This window comes from Camellia sinensis, chromosome 2 (assembly GCF_055761805.1).
Source record: "Camellia sinensis isolate YWXY chromosome 2, ASM5576180v1, whole genome shotgun sequence".
NCBI classification, from domain to species: domain Eukaryota; kingdom Viridiplantae; phylum Streptophyta; class Magnoliopsida; order Ericales; family Theaceae; genus Camellia; species Camellia sinensis.
Window position 1 is genome coordinate 176960734 of NC_138962.1, and position 14961 is coordinate 176975694.

Sequence of the window (14961 nt, forward strand, 5' to 3'; positions counted from 1 at the left end):
GATATTCTCGTGAAGCGGGGCGAGTTAATCCTTAGGTGTTTTTAATCTTGTGTATATCTTAAGATCATTTGTTCAAAGTGTTATCCAGGGTATGCATTTTGATCAGTGTTGTTATTCCATAGGTAGGAGCAATTGTGGGAGTTTGTTTTACTAGAAAGGGTGTAGTTACAGGTGGTCGGTGGATGTCATAGTTGTGGTAATGGAATGTAATTTTCGGGTGATTTTCTGTTGTTGTTTAACTTTTTGTTGTCATGTTTGATATGTTCTATTTCTGTGCCATAACAAGATTACCATTTCATTTTTGAAACGATTGTGTTATTAGTTGAGTAACGGTTGGGAGCATCATCAATTGAAGTCTTTTGGAAAGGAAATTAGGAACTAAAACTTTTCTTGTTGGAAATTTGGTTATTTTGAACTGGTAGTGGGTTTGTGTAATGTACCTAGGTAAAAATAAGATTTTGAATTTTGTTCGGGCGTGGTTTCGGGAGTTGTCTTGTAGATCTTACGATTTGGGTCTTGGTTGTTTTCAATTCTAGAATTTTGGTGTGCCTATTGTGGCAAGTTTGTTTATAGAGTAAAAGTTGTAACTTAGAATTCATGATGGGTGCTAGGCAAGGTTTTATTCTCTTTTGTGTGTGGTTGTGTTCCTTGGCGTAGTTAGGTTATTGTGGGTTAGAATTTTGCCTTTTGAGAGGTTTTTCTTTGGGAATGCCTATGTCGTCATGTGAAGGGAAAGATGAAGATTTTGGGTAAATGGAACATTCAGGGTGGTTTTATGAGTTGAGGTGCTTTTGGGTTCGAAATAACTGAGTGTGACATGCGTTTGAATTTCCTTGCTTGAAGTGTTATTTGTACATTGTTCCGTGTTTGCATCGTAAGTGATTTTGATGAGTTTCCTTGTGTAGTTATAGCTCAAATTTCATTTGATTTTATCACATTACTAGTGAGAATGAGGTGGTCATGGTTGAGTAGTTTGTGGTGTTGTGGCTTTTGGAAGTGTTGTTGTGGTTATGATTATGTATGTTGGTGTTGCAGCGTTATTGAAATTTTGAGGACGAAATTCCTTAAGGGGGAGAGGTTATAACGATTCTAGTTTAGACCCGACTCATTTATTGTTTTGGATATGGTATTCCTATTCTCGAATGGTTGTTCATATATTTATTCATTCTATTCCGTGTTGAGTTTGGTTGTTGAAGTGTCATAATTGCGTTTGGAACAGGTTTGGAGTTAGTTTTTCAAAAAAACTGTTGCCCAAAATTTTGTTAGTTCACTCGGGCAGTCTTTTACAGTCTGCAAAACTACTGAGAGTTTGATATCTGCGCTCGAGCGACGCTTCTTGCGCTTGAACGAACTTTTACAGGTTTGAACTTTTAGGAGGGTGTCATTGTGCGCTCGAGTGGTAACTTTGTTCGCTCAAGCGGTCTCACTCATTATGTCTGTTCGCTTGAGTGGATGTTTTGGTAGCTCGAGTGGTCTGCGCGTATATCAGTCCGTAAAAATCACTTTTTGGATCACTTTTTCATTTCTCTCTCTCTCAAAACATTTCAAAAACCTAGATCTACTCTCTCTCTCTCTCTCTCTCTCTCTCTCTCTCTCTCTCTAAAACGCATTTTTAAACCTCAAATACACCCTTACCCTTGATCTCTACACCTTTGTCCTTTGGAGAAAAAGATATGTTACATTGAGAGCTTCATTTTAATCTGAGAAGTTCGTGCTTTTGTCAACGTTGAGTTTCGGGGCTTTGGGGTTTTCTCCTCTTCCGGAGTTGAGGTAGGGATTTTCTTAACAGTGTACATGTTGTTTGGCTTCGTTATCTGTTATTCTTGTTAGTCATGCATTTTTGAAAAAGTAGTTTTGGAGATATATTTATTGATGTACCAATTGAGGAAAAGGACTTATTTTCGATTATGATTTGAGATTGGTAACCTAGTGGTTGTTGTGTTATGAGTTTTTGAAGAAAATTGGATTTTAAAGGGTTTCTCAAAAGTTAATAAAAAAACTAGGGTTTTGGGTGTTCTTTTTATGGAAAAAGAAGAAATTGGAGTGGTTGTAGGATTTTAATTGAAAGAAGTTTGGTTAAGAAATGTTTGAATTATTGGAAAATACTGAGTATTATTTACTCTTTTGAAATAGTGGTTTCGTTGGAAATGATATGAACGATTTTGGAAAAATTATATATTTTCGATTGAGATTCGAAAGATTTGTGAGGAATGTGAATGTTGTTTGGAAATCATGAGATTTTGTATAAATCATTGGGATTTTGATTTGGTGATGATTTTGGAATATTACTATTGTTGTTGTCTTTTAATTAGAGATAATTATTTTTGGCAACCGGTGGAGGGTTGTATTGATTATTGTAGAAACTGTATGTGGATTAGGGAATGGAAATATTTACAAATCATACATCGCATTGTGCATATCATGGATTTGCGATTAGGGATTTCAATGTTTCGAAAAACATATTGTTGTTTTGAGATACATATATTGTACTATTGAAAGAGTAAATAAAATGGTGAAACTATAAGGGGGCATTAAAGCATAATTAAGTTGGTCTGTGTGTCTAATGTGTAAGACCTAAAACTCGAGTGGTAGGTGCTGTCACGACCCAAACCCGCCCCTATGGGTTTAGCACCGTAACCGGCCAGTAATCTGAGATTACCGAAGGCCTGCTTAACAGTAATACAGTAATACAAAGTACAGGGGCTGGCGGAAGCCAATACAGTAAATAAACAATGTCCAATGAGCTGCGACAGTCTGTATGCAAAAAGACTTTTCATTCAAATATATACAGTCAGACAAAGCAGTATGTACATATATACAATCATTCAGTTCAGGGACCTAATCCCTATAAAACATTACCGTAACGGTCTATACAGTCGTACAAAACAAATACAGAGACAGACGGGGAAATTAAAAACACCCCTAAGCCGTAGCTTGACAGGCTCGGAACCTCGCATTGAGGCACACAGGTTGGCTTGACAAAACTGGAGTTTACCCCGACGCTTCTAACCACGGTCTGGTGCCTGTACACCTACATATATATATGAGCAGTGAGCTAAAGCCCAGTGAATAACGTAATGCGTAAAGAGGTTAAGAATGAATGTCCTTACAGTAATGAAAACAGTTCGTTGATTCAGTATATCAGTCATTCAGTCATATGTGGTACATCCATTAGCATAACAGTACAGTAAACAGTAGGTCTTAAAAGCCCGAACAGTAAATGATGGCCATCAATCAGTAAACAGTAGTGGTTCCAACAAGGGAACCGACAGAGATCTCTGTAACAGTAACAGTAGACCGTAGGTGCTAAGGATGCCACAATACAGTTCAGAATATAGGACACACATTCATTCAGTTAACAGTATCAGTTCAGAAAGCAATACAGTTCATTTGTTCAGAAGATAATCATTTTGAACATATCTTTACACAGTTGTTACTCACAGAGTTCTGGGCTACAGTAAAACTAGAGCGCGTCCCCAGTCGCCAACCCTACACAGTTACAGATTGAACACACACTAAGCTACACAGTTGGGAAAGATAATAACTTAATCCCTAATTTGCCTCGGTGTGGTTCTACATCTATATCCTCATTAAGATGCCTTAAACTAGGCCTAAGAATGCCTATGATGAGATGAGGATGCAAAGATGCACTTTAAAAGCATTTTCAGAATTTTCAGAAAACAGGGGTCACGCTGGAGCGTAGGTTACTCCGCTCGAGCGGACATGCAGACAAAGGTTTCCGCTCGAGCATAGAATTACCCGCTCGAGCGTTCTGCAAAACAGTCAAAAGTGCTGGATAGGTGAAAATCACGCTCGATTGGGCGCTCGACACCCGCTCGAGCTTAAGACACACTGTCCCGCTCGAGCGGACTTCAAAACAGAACAAAATGCTGGGAGCACGATTTCCACGCTCGAGCGCCAGTCACCCCGCTCGAGCCTAAGTTCAAAATCTGGAATTCCCAGATTCGAACCTCAAGCTCAAAACCAAGTTTTAAATCATAAATTTCGATCCTCTTGGGCTAATTTTCCAGAAAACACATCAAAACTCATACTTTAACATGATTCAAAGCTCAATTTGTAAAATCAAAGCCCAAGGGTGTTTCAAACAACTCAATTCAAACCAATTTTCATGAATATGAAGAACATGCAAACATGCATGAATTTAAACCATTTCAAAGCTTCAACTTCATGCTCTAATGAGCCAATTCTTCCAAGGACAAGATGAAAACATAGACTATCACACTACTATGAACATGCATGTACCAATTGCCATGAAATCAACATCAAAATGCAAGGGTAAACACATGCATGCATGAATTAAGCTATAATTCAACACTACAAGACCAATTCTTGGCTTAGCTCTCCAATTTGACATGAACAATGCAAGAATCAACTTAAATACAACAATGAGAGGTTGAAGTCCTTACCTAAGTCTCCAATACAAGGTGAGGAAGCTTAAGTTGCAACCTATATGCCAATTCTTCAAGCCAATGCACAAAAACAAATTGAAAACACTCCAAACCTCTCACTCTCCTCTTTTGGTCGGTTGTGATGTTCAATTGTGGCTGATGAAATGTTGCCTAAGTATATAATAAGGCTCAAATGTGCTTAGATAGTGGCCCACTCACAATGGCAAAATGGTGAATAAACCAACTCATGCAATTTAGCTCATTTTAATATAATCTAATCACACTAAAACACATTTCAGATAAATATACCGTAAAATCACATAAATTCTACTGATCGTGAAACACTAATCAATTTCTGGTTCAGCCGCCGATAAGGCCTTCAATTTGCAATTTAACCATAAAAACATGAACAGATAATCAAACAGTCAAACAGATAAATGCACAATTAAACAGATATACTCAGTCAATTCAGTTCTGGATTTCAGTCAGTCAGTTCAGTATTTCAATCAGTTCAATTACCAATCATAATCAGTCTCAGTTTAGCAGTAATCAGTAATTAATCGGTAAACAGTGGTGAGGGTTATTACAGGTGCCGAGCCTTCCGGTTAGTACAGGTAAAAATGGTATAGTGACTTTTATAGTTACTATTATGAACACTAGCCCTAGAGATTTATTCTTTATATTTACTACTTGATTATTTTGAAAAGAATATTGTTGATTTGAAAAGATGTTTTAGAAATTTCGTATTACATTGTTTTAAAGAGAGAAAATATATGTTTTATCGTATCATTTCACGTGCATTCATCTTATGATATTGTTAAACTTCATACATGTCATTAAGTTTATTTCTATCGGGTTTTATGCTCACCCTACAAGGAAAATCATTTCAGGTGAACCGGTATGTCTCCGCCAAGGTGATGACTTGGGAGGATCTTGGAGCTTGAGGCTTGTATGTATTGTTTGATTTGGTTATTTGTTTGTAATTTAAGCCACATGTTTTTTTGTATTGAATTGTGACTCATTTGTTATAACTGGGCAAGACCCTAGAAATTTGTAACTTTAAGGCATTAATCTGTAATAGTTTAATTTTATTCATTCTAATAATAATGTACTGAGGCACGTGTTGGAAATGATGTTGTACAACCATATTGTTGTTGTGTTCCACAAGTTAGTCATATTATACGGGTGTAGAATGTCTATTTATTTTGGGCATTACAGATAAGGGTAGATTCCTAGACTTAGGATTGTTTGGGATAAATTTTTGAGATTAAATTGACCAATACAAATAAAATATCCTATTTTAATTAATAAGGTAAAATATCATATCTAATTATTATTATTATTTTTACCATCATCAAATCAATTATAAAAAAAAATCAATCATCATTTCCAACCCGCCCTTTTTAATCAACTAAGTAAAAAAACTAAAAAATAAGTAAAAAAGTCAAACTAAAAAAAAAACTCACATCAAATGAAGGTTTATTTATATCTATATTATTATATATGTGAATACATGACTTAGGAGTTGTTTGAGGTGTTCTAAATAAGTGTACTTTTTGTCTTTTTGGACTAAAAAGTTGAGGAAAAAAATATGGATGTTTGGGTTAACTTTTTGACTTTTTATAAAAAAATGTTCATTAAAAAATTGTATAAAGAAGTGTATAGGAGAAGATTAGAGATGTGTATTGTACAGTCGTACAAGCTGCACAGCCGAATTGATGGTAAGAAATTATTGGCTACTTTTCGGGTATTGCACTGGACGGTTTTGTTCGGCCCGTGGGGGCCATCACGGATCCCATTTTAATAATCTGAACCGTTCAATGTGTAGAACTCGTCGAGTATTATATGCCTATAAAAAATCACGTTGATTGGATGTCGATAGCTATCTGATCAGATTTGCTTTTTTTTTCAATTGTTAATTATAACACCATCCTTTTTTTTATACAAAATTGATTTGATCATGCAGTTATCGATATCCGATCAATGTGATTTTTTACAGATATATAATACTCGACGATTTCTACATATTAAACGGTTCAGATTATCAAAACGAGACCTGTGATAGACCCCCACAGGATGAACAACAGTGTGTGAAAATTAAACCCAAACTGTGCAATTTTTGTTAACAAACGTTGCACAGCGCTGAAAGGACATGATTGCTGAGTTTTATAGATGTGTGGAAAATTATTTTTTTAATATTTTTTTTGATGAATAATGATAATTTTTTAACTTTTTGAGTAATTTTTTGACTTTTTATCTTTTTGGAGAGATGTCAAAATTGGCCTTAATATCTAATAGTATGATGGCTTCTCTTTCTGTCACGTAACCAATTTTTTTATATTAAAATATAAAAATATTATTCAAAAGCTTAAGTAAAATTTAAATTCAACAAGACCTCTCTTACCATTTAAATAATACATATAATATTAATTTTTTTATTATTTATTTTTATACTTATTCTCAATTGCCCACGCATTTAGAATTTAGGCGAAGGATAGAAGAGAAAGGTAGAAGTGTACAAGGCAAAATGGCTGCATCGACTTCAGCTTCGTCCACTTCGAATGCTGCTGCAGATTCCACTCACCATCTCACGAAACAAGTAAAGTACCTCTCTCTCTCTCTCTCTCTCTCTCTCTCCAATAGCAGAGTTATATATCTATATATCTATCTATATGTATACATATGTAATGGTGATGATGATAAAATTTTAATATATATGCTTGTTTTGATTTACACAGATAAGAAGCCACGAGATTGCTATAGTGGAGCTCAACAATCTTTCATCCTCTCGGGTTTGCAAAACCCACAACCCTAAACCCTCCTTACTTTTAATTTTTTTTTTTTTTTTATAATTTTAGTAATTATGAATTATGGAGGAAAAATTGTTGTCCAAGGATGTTTTGTGGTCAATTTAACCTAAAATAATACAAGTTTATTTGTTTATTTTACTTCACTTTGGAAAACACGACACAAATTAGTCTCTATAGGAAATGTATATTATTGTCCCCAAATTTCATTTCCCATACAATCATGAATGGAATGAAGAGGATGATATCTCAACCTTTATAACTAATTTGTGTTGGTTACAAAATAATTTTGCTTAATTTTTTATTTTATTTTCATAAAATGATTCAAACTGCATTTGTAACAAGGCGTATGGGTTTTTGATAACAAATCCTCGAACAATAAACAGAGAAAAAAAAATTAAATAAAAAAAATGAAAATCCATTATAGAAGGGGAACTGGAGGAACAATGTTGTGTCAATTTTAGATCTTATTAGGGAGTCTTGGTATTAGAAATCAGCAGCTTTGGATGATGAATACTGCTTTACCATCAAGTTAGAGCCAATGGATAAGTCCTAGGTAGGTTGATTAAGAATTTATGACAATCTGTATGCGAAATCTTAACGCTGTGTTTGGTTGGGGGGATTCGGGAAGGGATTAGAAAAGGGTCACATTTCACCTCTCTTTTCCCTTTCTTTTTCCTAATCCCTTCCCAAATCGTCCAATCAAACACAGCTTAAGAAAAATTTGGCAAAGAAAATCCAGGGGAAGCAGAAAACAGTTTGTAATTTTCTTCTAACTTTAAGAGATGGATCTAGGGCTGTTTCATCTCCCTTGGGCTGAAGGATGTGCACAAAAATGTCCAAAATTGATAACCAATTTGTGCATATATCAGTCAACTTTGAGTTTGGATAGTACAGTTGAACGGGCCCACAACCATTTAACGTTTCCGTAAGAAACATGCTTGTAGCCAAAGTGGGTTATTTTCGTGGTATGCTCATTTATCAAGACTTAAGGAGAACTGTTTATGCTGGATGTTATCTACTTAACACCCCTCCTTTCTCCTTTATTTTCTACTTGGGACTGGCTGTGTAGGGCTGAAGTACTAAATAGGACAAGTTGTATGGGTGAGATGTAGATTAATGAACATAGTTGATTGGACTTTAAAAACCAAAAAAAATACCCAATGAACAAGGAAACAGGGATGGCAATGAGTTTGGCATGGGATAGGCCAACCCCAACCCCAACCCCAACCCCAACCTAGTCTCTCTCTATGGGAGCAACCCCACCAGACCATGGTTCCATACATGGCTGCATGTTCCGAGATTTTGTCTAATCTCAGTCCTAAAACTTGCCCTCAGCACTTCCTCAGCTAACCATGCCCTTTATCCCAATCAGGTCAAGGGCCATTGCAAATCCTTCATTACCCTCCTATGTACTCTTAATTTTCTTCTTTATAGGGGCAGGGCAAAAACCTATATATTTATAAAGATTAACATCCATCCAGTAAAGTATTTGTCTGTTTATGAACAAGTACAAAGGGATATATTAAAACCAACTACTTGTTATTAAACTTTTGATACATGCTATATAGTTTTGGAAGAAAATGGTTCAACAAAGATTAAACATGAAAGGGATATTGGCCTAAGGGTTGCGTGAGGAAGTATTGGGAGGCTTCCCCTCTTTGCTTGATGTGGTTATAGAGAGAGAGACAGGAGCAAGAGAATTTTTTAAGAGAGAGATTTCACTTCAATGTTTGATGGGATTGATGCTTATTTCCTTGTTTTCGGGATTATAGACCCTGTCTATTGATTATTTCTTTTGTTAATTTCTGGCGAATCGTATACCCCTGTAGATACTTTGGGTCGTGTAGGTGACATTTTTGTATACTTTTGGTGTATAGGGCTGTGCTCCATTTTGAGGCACTCTTCTTTTAATACATTACATTTGTCCAAAAAATGTAAGTGATTATGTGAAGGCTTAAAGCCAAGGTGTTTTCCATCGTTACAGTGACTTGGAAAAAACACACTTGTTGTGTGTAGTAGGGTGTTAAGAGATGATAGGCGTACAAATCACACAAATGGACATCATTATGGACATGAACAATTTAACAATATGAAATTAGAGGGAGAAAGATTTACTAATCAAAATGGCCTTACTATGTGGGCAACCATTTCCAGTTTGATTTAGTCACAGATAGATTTGCTAGACATGTACAAAAGAACGTTTTGTGATGTATGTTGTTTGGTGATTATATAGTTTTAGTTCTCAAAATAGAAATATTAGGACCTAATTCTAGATTCGAAGAATAAAGTGATTGATGGGAGGTTCGAACAACTAAAGTATGACCTTGGTCCGAATAACACTCGGAACAAGCTTGAAATTATGCAAGAAAACAGGTTATGGGACTCAAAACCAAGGCCTAACAAACAGCAAATTAAGGCTATAATAATTACCAAAATTTGATATTTGAATCTCCAAATACAGGTAGTGTAGAGGGTCAGAAATTAATCTCCGAATCAAGTATGGACCTAAGTACGGAGGTTGCCCTTTTTAGGCGACTAGGAATGGCTGAAGGAGCATGGGCTAAAGCCCAGGGGAAGTGGGCCAACAGTAGGCCAAAGCAGGTCTGACCCGCCAAGGGTCCGAGTGGATTTTATTAGGGAAAAATGTCTAAGTCAAGTTGTAGAGGCATTACTTGCAGCGGTCAAGTTGCTAAGGCACTCTGTCTTAGCGTCACCATTCCAAGTATTGCCAGTACCGCCGACATCTAAAGTTGTTGAGAGAAAGAGAAAACCGGAGCAATTAAGTTGTAGAGGCAGCGCTTGTAGCGGTCAAGTTGCGGAGGTACTTTGTCGGCGCCACCATCTATAGTGTTGTTGGCGCCACCATTTGAACTTGTCATGGGAAATAACCACCGCAACAACTATAACCGCCGCAACTAACTTGCGGAGGGAACGCCCTGTCAAGATGATAGCAGCCTTTGAGAGAAGCTCCCCCTCCACAAGTAGAGACTAGTGCTTGGCGCTGATAGCAAGCCCCAAAGCCTACTGGTTAGAGCTGATAGCAGACCCAAAGATATCAGTATCCCGCGGTAACCCCGCGAAGATGGGAGCAGGGTAGCCCGAGTGCAAGGGACTCCCTTTCCATTTACCTAGGTCATGGACCTGCCTTGATTGCACAACAGGACCAAGGAAGCCCCTTTAGGTTTGGTACTAAGGCGTATCATGGCTGATAGCAGACTTGGTTGTGGCCTTCGTCATGGAAAGCTGGAGAGTTCGTGGTTAGGTGACTAAGGGTGGAGACTTTGTTGAGGTGAACACGAACATAGCTGATAGCAGGCTATGAAGTCCTAAGAATGCATGTCTTGGTTAAACTAAACTGAGAAGCCAAGTGTAGCGGCAAATATTACCGCCACAAGTGCACTTGCTGAGGTTCAAGTTGAAAAGGCAAGTTGCAGCGGCAAACACTCCCGTCGCAAGTGCACTTGCTAAGACATCTGTGTCAAACAGATAGTACACAGTACATGTAGAGGGACACGTAGCACCTTCACCCTGGTGGCCCAAGACAGAATATTCCATGTGATTCTAAGGGACACATATCCTTACTTTATTTGGCCATTTGCTATCCTTTGGTACCAAAAAAAAACCTATAAATAGGACCCATTTCCCAAGGTCCAAGAGGAGGATTTCTGGGAATTTGGGAAGATGTTGCCCATTTGTGCACAACCATTCTCTTCTTCCTAGAGTTTTGTTGACTTATTCTCCAGCCATTCCATCTTTGTTGGACCATTAACATAGTTTTGCCTCTCTAATTATTCTCCTAATCATTGTTTACCTCAAATCCCCCTACAGGTAGCTTATGAAGTTAGTTCATAGTGAAGTACATAGGGATAAAAAAAAACTACAAATCAGCAACAAGGTGACAAGTGGTTAACTTGTAACCACCCATAACAAGCTAGAGATATGTGGCTTCCATGCAGTCATCCAATGACAAGCTACTTAAGTATATTTATTAAACAAAACAGTTTCTTAAACTATGTTTTCTATTCGTCATGATAACTAGACAAGCAATCTTTTCCCACCAAAACTGTAATTGGATCTTCACCACATCAGTGATACTCAATACCTAATGGTCTTGAGATATTTAAGACTATTATAGATTATATAGGACGTAAATTTAAGTAAGTATGCTAAACTTGTGAAAACCAATGGTCAAACTATAAACAAAAAATAACCTTCTTTTCTTGTATTGCATTATTACCAGTGCGAAAATTTAGGATGTTTTCATGGGATAAGAGTTGGATAATGAAGTCAAGGAATCTTTCCAGAATGTTGTGTGTCATAGGTTAGGGATTTGATTAATAGAGTAATTATATATAGCAAACTAATGTCATCCGTTGGATAAGATTGAGTATATAAATAGCATGCTGACTATTAAAAAGTTGGAAATAGTATGTTCAGAAAAAAAACATTGTAGTTGAGATAATAATGTTGGAATCTAAACTGTACTGTTAGGTTGTGCCCCTTGGCACTTCTTTAATATAATTTTCTTTGTTACTGATCAGAAGAAAAAAAAAGAAGGAACATAATTACCAACAGATAATTTTATGAGAAAGTGTGATGTCATTTAAGTTGAAGGTGTGATAAGAAGGAATAGAGCAAGGTCTAAAGAGAACATGGGTAGCAGTTGTAGGAAGACATGATTGCCTAGGATGTAATAGAGAATAGGCCCCAGTTAGAGCTATAAGGGAAAGACAGATTTGCGAAGTTGACACTAGTAATTGTGATTTTAAGCTTTTCTAGAGAAGTAATTCAGCATTGGATCATTTAAAAATAGGAATCTGCCAGAGTAGAACTGTTTTCTCTTGGTGTCTTCAAAGTCCTTTTAGTTTTTAAATAGTAGCATTTACTTTCCCTTTCTCAGGTTTATTTGTCTATCAGCATACTGATCAATGTAATTAAGGGCCTGTTTGGGAAATGGCTTTTTAGTGCTCTTAAACTAAAATATGAGGTGAAAAAAAAACAATAATATGTTTGGGAACGACTCTTTGGCTTTTTATGAAAAAATATGCAAAAGGTAGTGTGAATGGGAAGGAATCTTTGACTTTGTAGAGAGAATGCAAAGGATTTTTTGATTTTTTTGTATGAGTTAAAAACTTTTTTGCCTTTTTGACTTTTGAGTGACTTTTTAAGCTAAAATAGCCACTTGCTTAACAGAGCCTAAGTTTTATATTTTGTTGGCTGAATTTCTATTAACTTTAATGATATTATCAGTAAATGTGAACTTCTTACGCTTTCTAGAAGCATAAGAAGATTGAAGGTTCAAAAGTTATAGTAAGTTCAAGTCAGTCAGTCATTAGAGGGTTGCACTGGACTCCAAAAAATGGAAATATACATTTTGGGGGAGCAAAATTTTGCTTCTTGGTCCTTTTTAGGGAAGACATAAGAGTAGCATAATCTTAATCTTTCTAAACCTGAACCAACAACCCTACCCAAATTGTAAACAACTTTTAGTCATCCAAAATCAACCTAGTTTGTCCAATTGGCAAAATTAATTATGGATTATTGTCTTCCAAAGTTAAAAATGGAAATTTAAAAAAAAAATAATAAATAGGAAAAAAGGACCTGTCAAGAAGAAAAGAAAACTGTTCAGATAACTGTAAAAAGACCATTAAAATTTCAAAATCTGATGAAGGATGAGAGGGTACAGATCAGGTCATTAAACAGTTAAAAAGAAAAGACAGCACAAACTTTCTCAAAATAAAGTTTTATAAGTTCTTGATTTCCTAAAATACTCCATATTAATTGAAAGATATTTCAAAAAATATAAATTTCCATTGAATAGATCAAAATCTTGAAGTGTGGTCTGGTCAATATTTTTATTAGCATTACAGAGGATGGAGGGTCTAGAACAGAAAAACATGGCAATATCTTGGGGTCACAACCTGTGTAACATCATTCCTAAGACAAGACGAAATGAGAATCACGAGGTTGTAAGTCATAGATGGTTGAACCCACGTGGTACAAATGGTTTTGGGATGCTTAATCAGCTAGGTATTTTCCTTCTCAATTGTAGTGGGTAGCCTAACTATCCCAGATTCTTGTCATCAACATATTTTAAAGGCCTCAATTTAATATATATTTAAAGGCCCCAATTAAGAAAGCATGGGTTCTGTTGATTTGTTCAGTTTCTTGAAGAGGACAGTATCCTCTTCTTCTTCATCAGCTTAATCTATAAGAAATTATTAGCAGCAATTTCCTTTTATATTTTCTAGGGAATGCAGGGAGGTGGCAAAAATTAGAGAAAAGACAACTGAAAAAAATAGGGTAGCAGTATATATATATATATTGTAAACCTGAATTTTACTGTAGCATAGACTTTAGATGGGTTCCATTACAACCCATGCACTGTGATGTGCTTAGTTGCACCTGCAATAATTGGTGGATCTGCAAGTTATTGTTCTCAAGTTCTTCACATGTACTTGGAAATAATTTATTTATATAAAAAAAAATGTTACTTGGCCATAATTTGTGAAGGTTTTTTTCATCAATTCTCTTGCATCAAATACATTATAACAAAAATGCATAACGTATTGTTTAAAATGCTTAGTATTAATTATCTTCATCATTTTACGATTGAACCCATGTAACTGAGATAATTTCATATAAAGTTTCTGTGCAAAAGAGAGGAGGGGAAGGGCATTCGGAGAAGATCATTAACTAAGCCGTCAGCTTTCTATGCTGAATTGAGTTTTGTGCTGTCGAATCTTAAGCCCCCTAAGTTTTTAATGATCTATTTTTATGAGCCATTTTATCATGAATTAAGCTTTTAGCAGTAGAACCTTTAACCCGCTTTTTAGTCTTGGCTCTTGCCACTTGGTGCAACAGTGCATGTTCACTACTAAAACGGAAGCTTGAACTTGAAATTTCATCCTCTAATTGACGGGTGATATCATTAAAGTGACTATGATTTTTTTATTTTCATGTCGTGTCATATGTGCTTATTGCATAAGAGCGTTACTTTTCCTTAATTTGTCATTCACAATAAACTCTTTGAACTTTCAGAGCACCGTGTGCCGTATATTGTTTGCTAGCCTTTGCTTCTCCTGTTTTGATCAATTAAGTTTACAGAGAAACAATTGCGTTACTTGTCTGCAGGCTGTTTATCAGAAAAATGGGAACATATTTTTCCGTACTACTGCTCAGAAAGCAACCACATTTGAACAGAGTGAGAATTTTATTTTTGATTCCCTTAAATTTTTATTTTTTTACCACGGGTAGTAATCTTGTAATACGTATTCTTCTCATCTGTTTGCTGGTTACTTTACAGGACAACTTGATGCAACTAAAGCTAAGCTACAGCAGTTAAATTCACCTTGATTTTTGTTAGAGCTCTTTATGGTCTGCCAATTATTTTTGTTAACTGCTGTTTTTAGACTATTTGCTTGCTTGTTATACCAAACATTCACTGTTGACTTAACGAAAAAATGAAAAATATATATATATATATTTTTTCTCATTAAGAGATTATGTTGTATATTAGGATCATTTTGAAATGTGAACAAGTTTATATGTATAGTTCAATACAACAATTTCTTGAAAGCAGTGCAGGATTTTAAAAGGGTTCATCAATGTCCCGGCTCTTTGGCCGAATCCTTGTCTGTTCTTTGCCACAATTAACTCAATCTAAAGAAAACACAGGCAAAAAAATAAATAAAATAAATAAATAAAAAAAGAGAGGGGAAAAAAGGAAAAGAAAAAAAAAG

The 14961-nt window shown here is 35.8% G+C and overlaps 1 long non-coding RNA gene across 1 annotated transcript; it reads left to right on the plus strand.

Moving 5' to 3' along the window:
- The first annotated feature begins 6852 nt into the window (after nt 1-6852).
- LOC114289064 (uncharacterized) lies at nt 6853-14718 on the plus strand. The gene is made up of 4 exons (XR_014362104.1): nt 6853-7008; nt 7148-7201; nt 14354-14423; nt 14526-14718. It is a non-coding gene; the product is annotated as an uncharacterized LOC114289064 (long non-coding RNA).
- Nucleotides 14719-14961: the final 243 nt, after the last annotated feature.